The 15,149-nt window shown below is 40.4% G+C and overlaps 1 long non-coding RNA gene across 3 annotated transcripts in view; it reads left to right on the top strand.

Annotated features, from left to right (window-relative positions):
- LOC107976690 (uncharacterized) overlaps nt 1-15,149 on the top strand; it is a 66,915-nt gene that overhangs the window by 34,306 nt on the left and 17,460 nt on the right. For all 3 annotated transcript variants that reach the window (XR_010148702.1, XR_010148701.1, XR_010148703.1), the window contains one exon: nt 6,363-6,548. This is a non-coding gene — a long non-coding RNA (uncharacterized LOC107976690). The remainder of the gene's footprint in view (nt 1-6,362; nt 6,549-15,149) is intronic.

Here is a 15,149-nt window from a genome sequence, read left to right as displayed (position 1 = left end):
AGCTTGTTCTGTGCAAACTCCAGTTGGCCTTAATAGTTTTAATCCATTTTAGCCAGTTTTTAAATCTCAGAAGCAGGGAGTGTTTCGGCATTTTAGCAAGTTACTGTTGTTGTTGTTGTTTGATCTCCTCTCTTGTAAACTGATTCATTTCGTTAGTCATTGTTTTCTTCAACTCTCTGGGGCATGGTTTCACTAATAATGCATTATTTAACATCTACAAAATGAAAATAAGTGTACAATAAATGTATGTAATTGAAACTTCCAGGGACCTTAGGGGTAAATTTATAGAACTTATTTTTCTCAAGTTAGTGAAGTTTAAACTGTTCAAGCACTTTTGGAACATATTCTGTACACAAACACACATACGCATCGACCTAAAAGGGAGAAGTTGATGGAAAATTATTATAAGTAGAAAGTTAATTTGGGTCAAGCTTGAGGATTGCAACCTGGGAACACAGATGCAAGTCAGCCTAAATATACACTCCAATTACCAGTAGTTATGAGTGGGTTTTTAAAGTCGAAAAAGGGGACAAGGAGTCGGCTGATACAAAGTTGTAATCAGGAATTCTCATTGGTTTACAGAAGTGACATTGCTTAGTGATTGGCTATACATTATTAAGCTATAGGGGGTGGGTTATCCTGTCAGGTGTGGCATTATTGGGTTACTATATAGCTCCACGTGGCAATAGCAAGCAGTTTCAAGAGATGAATGTGTAGCTCAAGGAGGAAATAAGGCTGTGATTTCTGTCTCATTTTAATGTCTCTCTAGGCCTGATAACTTAAAAGGACTCACATGCCTCAGATAAAAGTTCTTTTCTTTACAAACACATCCACACACCCATCCTGTGACAAATCAATGAGTGTTTTCAAATCCAGAATCAATTAGTTCCTCCTTTTATTTTAATTTCTTATTTGTCATTTTGACCGCACATTTTCTAACTCTCCCTCGAACACAACCAGGCCCAACCCTCCACATCACTTTGGTGACAAGTATGCAACTCCCTTAAAGCAGGGTTAGGTTACAGTGCGCTAAGCTATTGTGATCTAAAAGACCAAAATAGATGCCCCTTTATCAACTAAGACAGACCCTTAGGTTAAGGAAACAAAGTTACCGATGGGTCAAGGGTTCAGGGCCTGGATGGCATGGCAAATTTCTAACTTTGTATAGCTAAACTCCCTCTCACCAAATGAGCTATCAGCTCTGATTGGCCAGAGGACCAGCCTTACAAACGTCTTTTTCTGATAAGCTATTAATATTAGACTGCCAGTTTCTACCAGCTTATAGAGGCTGCACACGATCCACATTTGCATCCTGTAGTTCACCTTATGATGTAAAGGGCCAAATTCTACCTCATTTTAGTGCTAAACCCCCACTCCAAAGTCAACATGGGATGTATGTTACATATGTTTACTCATTATGGTGTGCTCGGCTCCCGCATAAATATATATAGCTTTTCCCCCAAACTTGTTGAATATGTGTGAATATGAATATAAAACCCAACCTGTCCTTCCCCTATTCCAACAGAGAGCACCTTCATTCCACGGTGGATGCTTTCCCTTCCTGGATTGCAAATTGATAAGAGCAATGGGGCTCTCCTTTCTACTATTTAACCATCTTCGTAGTCTTTTGGATGATACTACTGATCCCATCAGTGTTTGGTGGCAGAATGAGACTTAGGTGTGTCAAAGACTTAGAGCAGAACGTAGTCTTAAGCAACCTCACCTGACTACACTGTGGGCCATGTACATGTGATCCTTTCCTGAGTGCCTTGGCATCCAAAAAAACTTGAGAACAACTGCTCTATATTCTGTATAATTACCCCTGCAAATATCCAAATACCAACTGCCTGTCATACTTTATTCAGGCTCCTCTTGTCAGGTTTGAATGATCCCAATATCCCCCATCCCTAACCCGTCTTCCTACACATTCTTTTCTAAACTCTATCATGACAGCTGTCCTCTGAACTGTCTCTTAATTTCTCATGTCTTTCTTAAACTATGAAGCCCTTTATCTGACACCCATGGGCCACCACTGCTATTTGATCCCTTTTGAAGGGGTAAGACAGCCTTCAAGCCAGGCCAGGTCTCCTTTCAATTATACAGGAGAAGGTAACCTGCCTTGAGTATAAAATCTGCCAAGAGATGCCACTTCCTCCTCTCTTTGATATGCAGTCTCAGTCAAGCTTTCATCTAATAAATATTTACTGCTGGAAACTAGGAGACACAAGCATCTGTAAGCCACCAGCTCTGCCCTTGACCTCCTGGTGCAGTTGGAGCAATTAGTTCTACACAGCTCAAGATCTATACAAACGTAGAGGACAGTTTCCCCCGCCTCCAGCATTTACAATCGCCAAACGATCTCTGGAACAGATCAGATACTGTGGGTCATAACTCCTCAGACACATCATGCTCTTTAGCAAGAAATCCCTGCATGTCCACCCTCTCCAATTTTCTGATACCAATTAATAATTCTTTGAGAAGATGGTCAAAGAACAGCTTCTCTCTTTTAAAATGTCATTCATTAGCTAGATATCTTTACAAACATACGTGTGCCCACAGTTGAAAGCTTCAAGAAGTTTCAGTAAAAAGGCTTTTCCCCAAATGCTAATAAGATTCCCTTTCTGAACCTGGTAGAAGCTCCTTCAAAATTTAAAGGAACAAGAGACTAGAGATATATTTATTTTCTTTTTTTGTACCACCAACAGTAAATTCCATTGACATTGAGTGGCAGTGCTTCACACCACTTATCCTTTCTGCACTAGCACCAACTAGAAATAATAGATTTGTCTACCTTATAAAGCGGTCTACTTCCAGCCATCTCGGTGCATTTTCACAGCCTATGAGGTTAGCAGGTCAGGTATTATGCCTGGTTTTTTTTTGTTTTTTTTCCCTTTTAATTTGCTTTTATTACAACAGGCACTTAGATTTTCTCTGAATATTGTGCCTATTTTATCAATGAATGCAACCAAAGCTCAGAGAGGGTAAGTGACTTCTCTAGATCAGACAGCAAATAAGTATTAGAGCTCTAATGAATAAATTCTCTACATTCTCGATGCTTCCACTTTAAACAATATTAATATGTAATTTCGTAAAATTAAAAGTATCCCCTAATCCTAAAATTAAAGCAGTTGTATAGCTAAGAATATTCACTTTGCCCATTAAATGCTGACAAATTTGAGAAGTAATGAAAAACTATTTTGGTACTCTATCACCTCTTAGGTAACTTTTTCTTTCCACACTTAGCATCATTTTCTTTATAGGGTTTTTTTTTTTCCTATCCTCTTCTTAAAACTTGCTTTCAAGAACTATGTTACATATGACTCCCAGTAATGTATAAAAGTTTAAAATATCATTCCTCCCAGGAAAACATTTCACACATTCTACATGTATCTACCTCCATGCCTTGTAATAAGCTCTTACAAGAGCATTTTAGGCAGCCTTTGGGAGGTGGCAGAGGTGGCTTCTGGTAGAGTGGGACTGTCTCACCACTACCCCATGACATCTTCCCAATTTACCTACATCACCACCCAGAAGTCTGTTCTTGGATTTCACACTGCACTTGGTTATATTGTCTCCAAGGAGGAGTCTGTTCCAAAAACTCTACTACGGTAATATGCTACCATTTGAGGATACTCAGTATACATGGCAATAAAGTTACATTTTGTCCAAGCTTGTTGCTCTCTGAGATTTTTGTAGTACAACCAACCATATTAGAATCTTTATGAAATGAGAGCTTTGGGGTCTAAATGCACTTTTCATCAAGTCTCTGGGTGCCTCACTTTGCCCTCTTGCCAACACTCTCAAACTTAGCCCTTGAAATCAGCCAGAATGATGATGTGTAATAATTAACATTTAAGAGTGATGAACACCTAGCCGGGTGCGGTGGCTCACACCTGTAATGCAGCACTTTGGGAGGCATAGGAGGGCAGATCACCAGGTCAGGAGATCGAGACCACGGTGGAACCCCGTCTCTATTAAAAATACAAAAAATTAGCAGGGCGTGGTGGCAGGCGCCTGTAGTCCCAGGTACTCGGGAGGCTGAGGCAGGAGAATGGAGTGAACCCAGGAGGCGGAGGTTGCAGTGAGCCGAGATCGCACCACTGCACTCCAGCCTGGGCGACAGAGCAAGACTCCATCTCAAAAAAAAAAAAAAAAAAAGAAACAAAAAGAGTAATATGAACACCTTATATTTTTGAGGTTGTATTCTTAGTAAGTCAGAAAAGGGTGTCGAAAGGGGAAATGCAATCCACACAGAGAACATGAACAAATCTACAATATCTAGAAAAGTGTATGTTTGGTTAAACTAAAGCGTAAGATATGTGCCTGAGGATGAACCTAGCAAAAAATTAGGCTGAAAAAGTAGAAGGGGACCCAATTGTGAAAGACTGAATGACAATGTAAGAAGCTTGACCTTTGTATTGAGGGCAGTGGGAAGCGAATTTTTCTATACCATAAGAACAGCACACTCAGCTCTGCGTTTTGGAAAGAAGACTGGCAAACAGAAGCTGGTAAGAGTTCATGGGGAAACACACAAACCAATTACTGCATCACATAATACTCTTTCTCCAGCCAGTGATATAAAACAAGATGAATTCTGGTTTATACAAAAATGTTAACTTATGGGCTTATATTTGTCCACAATAGAGTAGATCCAGCTTCTCACTTACTCTCCCTTGGATATGCCTTCATTCACTCATTCTCAGGCCACATCTCTGGCGGCCAAAGATGGCATCCAGCCAGGAGAAAGGAGAATCATTGTCCTGGCATTCCCAAGCAAAGTGCCAACTTTGAGGGTCCAGGACCAGCTTAGGTTATAAGAATACTCCTGAAATAATCACTGGTAACCAGAGAGCACTAATGGTCTAGCTTAGTCAGGCTACTCAAAAGTGTGATCCGTGGACCAGTCCCTGTCCACAAGTTTTGGGACTGTGTGTCACAAGATGAATATAGAAATCGAGAGTGGTTAGAAATTTTACTGCAATTTGACGGGGTAATTCAATCTAATAATAAAAAGTTGAGGCTTGTATTCTGTATGTGTTTGTCTTTTTTTTTTTTTTTTTTTTTTGAGACGGAATCTTGCTTTATCACCCAGGCTGGAGTGCAGTGGTGTGATCTTGGCTCACTGCAAACTCTGCCTCCCATGTTCGCGCCATTGTCCTGCCTCAGCCTCCTGAGTAGCTGGGACTCAGGCTACTGCCACCACGCCCGGTTAATTTTTGTATTTTTAGTAGAGATGGGGTTTCACCATGTTAGCCAGGATGGTCTCGACTCCTGACCTCGTGATCCGCCCTCCTCGGCCTCCCAAAGTGCTGGGATTACAGGCCTGAGCCACCACGCCCGGCCTTGTGTGTCATTTTTTTTCGTTGATTCATTTTTTTTGTATTTTACACAAGTATCAATCCACAGTGGATGCAGGGGTGGGGAGTCCTTCACCACAGATAGTTTTAGAATCTGTGGCTTAATGTACATGCTCCACTCTGAAGCGTTGGTGTGTGGTTAATTTTATGAGTTAACATAAGGGAAAGAAGAATTTGCCCCTTTTTTCTACCTTCCTGCCCGAGATGGGGAATCAATCTTCTCCCGCCCTCAGACTGAGACTTACACCATGGGCCCCTTTGGTTCTCAGGCCATAGCTTATATGTATCTTACTGGTTCTGTTTTTCTGGAGAACACTGACTAATACAGTAAGGGTGTGTCAGGATCCGGGAAGCACATGGGGAGAATGCTGGGGAAACCTTTCCCTCTGGCTATGAGAAAGGACTAAAACAAATGTCCACTATAATCCTGGGGCTTAATTTGGAGAGGGAAAGGACTCTCCCAGACTTATTTTCTCCCTCCTATTTTCTCATGCTTTCCTCCACAGTGACCCATCCTTAGTCCGAGTCTGGCAAAAATTTACTCTGGAAAAGCTTTGGCTATGGCCATTATAATACGCTAAACATTACATGCCCATTCACCCACCTTCCCATTGGAACTTTATTGCTAGAATCAAAGTATCCAAATGGCTCTCCTAAGCCATTAAGAGCAAAACAATTTTGAGCTAGACTAACACGAGGTAATTACTAAATTGAGTCAAATTCCTTTGCTATGCTCTTGGCACTGAGATATGGAAACTCCAGAGTCCTGTAAGAGGTCTGAAGAAAAAAAAAATGTTCAAGACAAATTTCAGAGATTGGAGTTTCTCATTAAAAGTACATTTTAGAAAATCGTTTTAGTTAACTTGCTAAAGAAGTTGTATGGGAATGGAAACTTGAGGTTTTCATTTCTCTTTTTGAAATAAAATGGAAACAATAAAAACACAATTAAAAATAAAATTTAAAAAACATAATCTAAGAGTATTTTGTTTCTTTTTCTAATTAAAGCTCTGCAATTAAAGTTTCACTGGAGAGCAACCTGTGTTTTTAATCTCACTGTCCATGAAGGGCTAATACGGGCAACAGGAGGTGAGATGTCTGCTACACTCTTGGAAGTGACCTTGGAGAACTTTCCAGTCTGAGAAACCCCGTCTGCTTTCTCATTTTACAAATTGGAAACTGAGGCCAACACAGGTTTAATTCTTTTCTCCTTAATTCATTGTTGCATGCACGTGTGTGTGTGTGTGTCTGTATGTGTGTTTTCTCTCAGGGACCTTGGAAACTGGATGTCTGCACAGTTTTAACATAATTTAGACACAGAATATGAGATTTCTTCCTTTCCAAGGCCCTAAATAACCTACCAGCACCAAGAGGAGGGCTCAAAAAGCACCAAGTTTTATCTTGTGTTGCCTTGAAATACATAATTTTTGCCTAAGTGAACTTCACAAGCAATTAAGATAGTAATGCTTTTTGTGAAAATCTAACTAAAATCTATCTGAAAACGTATGAAAATCCAACTAAAACGTGACTCACATCACTCAAGATTCTCACATCTAGAAATACGTAAGATCAGCTTTGGAAGGTAAGTGCACCTCATGTGCCAATTCTAATAATGGTGGCTATCTGGGCACATTTTAAGGATTCGGAGGGTCTGTCTGAAAAAAAAAAATGCAGTGCTCTGTTAGTGACATCTGGTAGGAGAAGGGAGGAAAGGGGTCAGACTGATAATAAACTTGCTACATATTTGCCACCTTTGGCTTGGATATTAAGGAAACTACCCAAGATTATTTTTTCTGAGCCCTTTCCAATGCTTACTCAAACAAGGTATTAAATACATCAATTTAAAAAATTGCATTCCAGTCATTTCTCAAATTTACATTCGTAGGCAAAGTCAACCAAGGGCATTCAAACAAAGGTAGAAAAAGTACAGAATACAGGCTACATTGCTTCCCAAACACTTCCTTTTTTTCATGTAGTAACAAATTGCAAAACAGAATTTGCCTGCTGGAAGAGTGAGTGGAGAATGCAAATATCCCCAGCATCCTGGCTTAGCTATTTCTTGGCCATGCTGCCCAGCACCTGACACTGAGGCATCCTTAGAAATACTTTTGGGAGATTAGGTATGAAAATTCTCTTTGTAAAGCAAAAGTTGCATTGGTCTCTTCCCATCCCTGGATTGCTGGAATGAGAACACAGGCAACTCTTTGGAGGGCACCAAGATCAGAGTCTGCCCTATTGACGCAGGTATTTTTGAGAATCAATCTAAAATTGTCGTTATTAAAAAATCATTCAGCCAGGCACGATGGCTCACACCTGTAATCCCAGCACTTTGAGAGTCCAAGGTGGGTGGATCACTTGAGGTCAGGAGTTTGAGACCAGCCTCTGCAACATGGCAAAACCTTGTCTCTACTAAAAATACAAAAATTAGCCAGGTGTGGTGGCATGTGCCTGTAGTCCCAGCTACTTGGGAGGCCGAGGTGGGAGGATCATTTAAGCACAGGAGACGGAGGTTGCAGTAAGCTGAGATCACACCACTGCTCTCCAGCCTGGTCAACAGAGCTAAACCCTGTCTCAAAAAATAAATGAATTAATTAATTAATTAAATTTTAAAATCACCCAGTGGCTGGTTTTCAGTGATTCTTTCCTATAATATTTAAGATTTTGAGAGGGGGACCCATGATTATTTATACAGCTCGATTAGGTTCCTTTCCTTCATTTGAACCTGAGCTCTTCTTTCCAGCAAGACACAGTGTGATATGCACTGAAGATACAAAGGGAAATAGGAGATAGTCTGTGCTTTCAAGGAGTTCAAACCTAATTAATGATCAAAGAATATATAGAAGCATATCTTAGTCCAATATCAGCAAATTTTTTCTGTAAAGGGCCAGATAGTAAAAGCTGTCCGTGCTGTGGGTCATCAGGTTCCGTGGCAACTACTCAGCTCTGAGGCTATAGCACAAAAGCAGCCACAGCCAGTCCTTAAACAAATGGCATGGCTAATTTCTAATAAAAATGTATTTACAGAGAAATTCTGCTAACCAGATTTGAACTACTGTTTGCTGACCCCTGACTTAGATTCTACTCAGTGAATCATAGAACTTGAGCATCTCTCAGGGAAAAAGGTTAAAAAATGGGCAGATCAGTCTTTGGTTAGTGTGGTGGCTTGAATAATGACATATTTATTCATAGGTGGTGATTTTTTAATTTATTGAAATCCCAAAGAAGATCTATGACATCTCTGGTGAATCTGTGAGAAAATTACATAGTTACATTTACCAATAGAATGGTTTTATTCGTTTAAAAACTATCTTTAATACAAGATTTGCCATGTCACCAATTGATTCAATGAGGCACAATTGCCAAACTTGAAAGTAATGTTGTAGAAATCCACAGGGCAGAGTGGAGAACACCCTAAAGGGAAATAAGAAAAATCATCATGGAAAGCATACAGTGTAAATGCACCCCCATCAGGCAGAGAGTGAAAATTTCAAATTATCATGGAATAATCTGGAAAAACCACTCTCACCCCAAAACCTCAACAGGGACTCTCCCCATTCATCTCCCTTCCAACAACTAGGAATTTGTTGAGCAATGGGACAAATAAAGCAGTCTGGAGAATTAGATGGAAGATAAGAAAGCACTATTTTAATATTAGCTGTACTGATATTCTAATGAAATCCTTACCTTACAAAAAGAACTTGCTCCTGAAAAGTGGATTTCAGATGTCCATTGAAACACAAAGCCTTGTTGTATAGTCAGGTGCAGAAGTCCTTCTGCTGACCACCTGGTCATGGACAGAGGCCCGGGACCAATGATGCCCTGTGTCACTGTGTGTGCTAGTTCATTCTGGGTCACAGTCATGAAGTGTCACCAGTATCCACAGAGCTGTAAGCTCTGTTTTCCACTCGCTTCCATGGCTTCTGCCTCCTGCCATAAAACCAGTGAGTGTCATGGTGCAGGCAAACCCTGCAGGCTGCTGAGCTGAGAGGAGGCCAGATCCCCAGAGAGCTATGCAGCAGGCACTGGGATACCCCACCACATCTGGTCCTGCCCCCACACGGAACTCCCGTGATTAGTAGTCCATATGGATCATGTAGACCCATCCAACACACTCCTGGCCCGTGGCTCGGTGACACCCTGCACATGTATTTAACCTCCCCCTTCCTTATATCAGATGTTGAGTGATCAGGTCTGTGGCCCTGTCTCATTAAAGGCTTGTGATTAACTGTGAAAAGAAGGAAGAAAAAGGAAAGGAGAGGAGAGGAGAGGGGAGCAGAGGGGAGGGGAGGGGAGAAGAGGAGAGGAGAAGAGAGGAGAGGAGAGGAGAGGAAGAAGGGAGGAAGGGAGAAAGGGAGGGAGGGAGGGAAGCAGGGAAGGAGGGAGGGAGTAAGGAAGAAAGGAAGGAAGGAAGGAAATACAAAGGCTTTGTGTAGACAGTGCCACCAGCTCAGCTTATATAACAAAGCAGCTCACGTCCCAAAGTTCATCACACTTTTCCTCATCATATGATTAAATTTCATAGTGTCCTGGAGATTAGAGAGACAAGCACTCTGTTTTACTGTGAAACCTAATTCCAGACAGATTCAGTGATAGTCAATGGCAGAATCATTGCCAATATTCACAAAATGATACTCATTTCTGGCCACCAAACTAACTTCACTTCCACATCACAGATGTGTCTGCTCTAACCCAAGTGTGTGTGTGTGTGTGTGTGTGTGTGTGTGTGTGTGTATCCTTAATATTTGGAGCCCATCAAAATATCCCAAAGATGTCAGCTGACAAATTTAGTACATCTTTTACCCGACATTAGGTACTTATATTTTCAAAGAGGATTTTTTAAAGACCAAAGAGTCTTTCAAGGCCTGAATAATGATTTTGTAATGGCAAAACTTGAAACATCATGAGCAATAAAATAACTTAATGGAACAAAGGAAGTGGGCTCTTCCGCAACTAACCCTGACTATTAGTTTCCCAAACACTTAAGAAACAGTTTTTTTCAATCAAGTTAGTAATGGATAACCAGCTGTCCATCCACCATATTCATTTCTCACCATTTTCACACAAATTACATATCATAGCAAGCTATCCAATGGACTTGGTTAACTAAGTTCTTTTTTTTTTTTCTTTTTCTTTTTCTTTTTTATTGAGACAGGGTCTTGCTCTGTCACCCAGGCTGGAGTACGGTGGTGAAATCATAGCTCACTGCAGCCTCAAACTCCCTGGCTCAAGTGGTCTTCCTGCCTCAGCCTCACAAGTAGCTGTAACTACAGGCACGTGCCACCACACCCAGCTAATTTTTGTTGTTGATTTTTTTTTTTTTTTTTTTTTTTTTTGTAGAGACAGGTTTTGCTATGTTGCCCAGGCTGGTTTTGAACTCCACAGCTCAAGCAATCCACCTGCTTCAGCCTCCCCAACTGCTGAGATTACAGGCGTGATCCATAGTGCCCAGCCAACTTAGTTTCTTTGTAAGTGTGTTTACATAAAACCTCACTCTCAAGAATCTGAAATAGAACAGGCAGCACACATTTCTTTGTTCCCCTACTCTACTTACTGTATAGTATGAAATGCTGGGAACTCTAAGAAATGTAAGCTATGGTTCCTGTCCTAAAGAAACTGGCGTAGTCAACACAAAAATAAACAATAGAGCAAATTATCATTTGGCCAATGTAATTCCCACAAAAATGCAATAATACACATACCAAAACCACTCCACTTTTCACTGGTTTCCCTCTGCATTTAGGATAAAGACAAAGCTTCCTAAAAGGGCTTGTGAGAATCTGTGTGCTCTGGGAAACAGCCTTTCTTCTGGACATAGATCCACTTGCTCTCTCTGCTCCAGATACCCTGTCTTTCGGCTCCCTGTCTGAGTATGCTCCCTTCTATCCCAGGGCCTTTGAGCAGACTCTTTCCTGGGCCTGGAAGGCTCTGCACTCCCCTTTTCCCTAGACCATTTCTTTTCATCAGCAGCACTCACCCCACACTCCATATACTTCCACTGTACCCACTGGGTATCTTTCTTGGCACTTTTCACTACAGCAAATCTTTCATTCATTATATAATTATTTTATATTTGTTTCTCTTCAGTCTGAAGATAACCCAAGAAAAGAAAAAGAAAAAAAATTTTTAAGTAAAAGATATGCATCTCTCCACTTTTATGCTTAGCATATAAATAAATGGACCCATGAATGAATAGTTATGTAAATAAATTAATCCATACATAACGTTTTCATGTTTCTTTCTTTCTTTCTTTCTTTCTTTTTTTTTTGAGATGGAATCTTGCTCTGTCGCCCAGGTTGGAGTGCAGTGGTGGGATCTTGGCTCACTGCAAGCTCCGCCTCCCAGGTTCATGTCATTCTCCTGCCTCAGCCTCCCAAGTAGCTGGGACTACAGGCACCCGCCACCACACCCGGCTAATTTTCTGTATTTTTTAGTAGAGACGGGGTTTCACCGTGTTAGCCAGGATGGTCTCGATCTCCTGACCTCGTGATCCACCTGCCTCGGCCTCCCAAAGTGCTGGGACTACAGGCATAAGCCACCGCACCTGGCCCATTTTTATTTCAATAGCTTTTATTTCAATAGGGGTACAGGTGGTTTTTAGTTACATGGATAAGTTCTTTAGTGGTGATTTCGAAGATTTTGGTTCACCCGTTCCCAAAGTAGTGTACACAGTAACCAATATATAGTCTTATCCCTCACCCTTTTCCAACCCTTCCCCGCTGAGTCCCCAAAGTCCATTATTATCATTCTGATACCTTTGCATCCTCATAGCTTAGCTCCCACTTATAAGTGAGAATATATGATATTGGGTTTTCCATTCCTGAATTACTTTACTTAGAATAAAGGCCTCCAGCTCCATCTAAGATGCTGCAAAAAATATTATTTCATTCCTTTTCAGGGATAAGTAGTATTCTATGGTGTGTATATATACTACATTTTTTTTACCCATTCATTTCTTGATAGGCCCTTAGGTTGGTTTCATATCATTGCAATTGCAAATTGTGCTACTATAAACATGTGTGTACATGTGTCTTTCTCATATGACTTTTTAAAATTAACCCATATCTTTTTATTGGATAGTAATCATTTAATAAAGTTATTAAAAGTCTAAAGTTTGCTCAGCAAATATCTCTAAAATTCCCATTGTATACTCTGCTAGGCACTGGAATATAAAGATAAAGGCATTGTCCCTACGCATGCTGCCTACTGAGAGAGACAGACAAGAAAACAAATAATTACAATGCACCCTGCATTCTAGACAAGAGAAATCCAAAGTGTCAGAAGATAGAGGCAAGAATTAACTCCTCCTGGAGGAGCTACAGAAGATTTCCTTTTACTTTATTTTAGTTTTATTTATTTTTTGTTTTCCATTTTTTATTTTCGATTCAGTGGGTACATGTGCCGCTTTGTTACATGGGTATATTACTTGATGCTGAGGTGTGGGGTATAAATGATCCCGTCACCCAGAGAGTGAACATAGTAACCAACAGGAAGTTTTTCAGCCCTTTCCCCATCCCTTCCACCCTCCTTGTGGAGTCCCCAGTGTCTATTGTTCCCATCTTGATGTCCATGAGTACCCAATGTTCAGCTCCCTCTTACAGGTAAGAACCTGCAGCATTTGGATTTCTGTTTCTGTGTTAATTCACTTAGGATAATGGCCTCCAGCTGCATCCACGTTGCTGCAAAGAACTTGATTTTGTTCTTTTTATGGCTGCATAGTATTCCATGGTGTATATGTCCCACATTTTCTTTTTTTTTTTTTTTTTTTTTTGAGACAGAGTCTCGCTGTGTCACCCAGGCTAGAGTGCAGTAGCATCATCTCTCACCACAACCTCTGCCTCCCAGGTTCAAGTGATTCTCCTGCCTCAGCCTCCCAAGTAGCTGGGACTACAGGTGTGCACCACCACGCCCAGCTAATTTTTGTATTTTTAGTGGAGACGGGGTTTCACTATGTTGGCCAGGCTGGTCTCGAACTCCTGACCTCATGATCCACCCGCCTTGACTTCCCAAATTGCTGGGATTATGGCCGTGATTTGTTTATCCAATCCACCACTGATGGACACCTATGTTGATTCCATGTTTTTGTTATTATGAATAGTGCTGCAATGAATATATGAGTGTATGTGTCTTTTTAGTAGAATGATTTATTTTCCTCTGGGTATATACCCAGTAATGAGATTGCTGGGTCAAATTATAGCTCTACTTTTAGTTCTTTGACAAATCTCCAAATTAATTCCACAGTGGCTTAACTATTAGGTTGGTGCAAAAGTAACTGAGGTTTTTGCCATTGCTTTTAATGGCAATAACTGCAGTTACTTTTGCACTAACCTATAATTTATATTCCCACCAACAGTGGATAAGCATTCCCTTTTCCCCACAGCCTTGACAGCATCTGTTATGTTTTTACTTTTTAGTAATAGCCATTCTGCCTGATATGAGATGGTATCTCATTGTGGTTTTGATTTGAATCTCTCTGATGATTAGTGATGCTGAGCATTTTTTTGTACTTTTGTTGGCCATTTGTATGTCTTCTTTTGAGAAGTGTCTGTCCATGTCCTTTGCCTACTTTTTAATGGTGTTAAGCTTTTTTGTGTGTTGATTTAAGTTCCTTACAGATTCTGGATATTAATCCTTTATTAGATGCATAGTTTTGAGAATTTTCTGCCATTCTGTCAGTTGTCTATTTACTCTTTTGATAGTTTTTTTTTCTTTTTCTTTTTCTTTTTCTTTTTTTCTGGCAGAAGCTCTTTAGTTTAATTAAGTCTCAATTGTCAATTTTTATTTTTGCTGCAATTGCTTTTGAGGACTTGGTCATAAATTCTTTGCCAAGGCTGATGTCCAGAGGGGATTTCTTAGATCTTATTCTAGAAACTTTATAGTTTGAGGTCTTACATTTATCTTTAATCCATCTTGAGTTAATTTTTGTCTATGGTGATAGGTAGGGGTCCAGTTTCATCTTTCTGCATATGGTTAGCCAGCTTTCCCTAGGGAAATGATGTATGAACTCTTGAAGAAGAAACAGAAGTGCAATGGGCTGAATAGTGAGAGAAGGCAGTGTATGCAGAAAATGCAACGTGGAAACGTAAAAAGGTTTGAAGAGCATGATATAGGGTGGAATAGCAAATCACTTGGTGCCACTGTGACTCAGTGTGTAGAATGGGTATGACTTGAAATGGAATGGAAATTGTTGACAGAGGTGAAATGATGAGGACACGATAAATTTGAGGTAAGAATAAGACAACCAGGTGGGACTGAGTGGTAATTAGTGGGAGGTAGACATAGAGGTTTGAGAAAGTGGTAAGAAAGAGAGAAACATTATAAGGCAATGATGGTGGATATTTGGGAATCAGGGACTCCCAGTCTCTGACCACTTTTTCAAAATCATACTACATAGGGTAGTGCTTCCCACACTTCTCTAATGACAAAAATCACATGGTTATTAAAAATACATATTCCAGGGACATATCTCAATCTTAATGAGCATCCCCAAAGGAAAAGCCTGGAAATCTGTATGTCTAACCAACACTGCAGGTAACCCATATTATCAGAGAAGCTTGAGAAATATGTTCAAAGGGAATTCCCTTTTCTCTTACAGATGTGACTCACCATCCTGTTCCCCAGCACTGCCCACTCCCCCGTCAGGGATGATGGCTACCCAAAACATCCACTTCAACCATTAACATAATGACCTTTATTTCCAATATGACAATAAAATATGACTAGACTAGCACAGAGAAAGTACTGGTCATTGGGATAATTATGCACACTACTGGAGGAAATTTTCAGCCAATTATGCTC

The sequence above is a fragment of the Pan troglodytes genome, chromosome 11, assembly GCF_028858775.2.
Source record: "Pan troglodytes isolate AG18354 chromosome 11, NHGRI_mPanTro3-v2.0_pri, whole genome shotgun sequence".
Lineage (NCBI taxonomy): Eukaryota > Metazoa > Chordata > Mammalia > Primates > Hominidae > Pan > Pan troglodytes.
The sequence above is the reverse complement of the archived record's forward strand: the minus strand, read 5'-3'. Positions and strand labels throughout refer to the sequence as shown.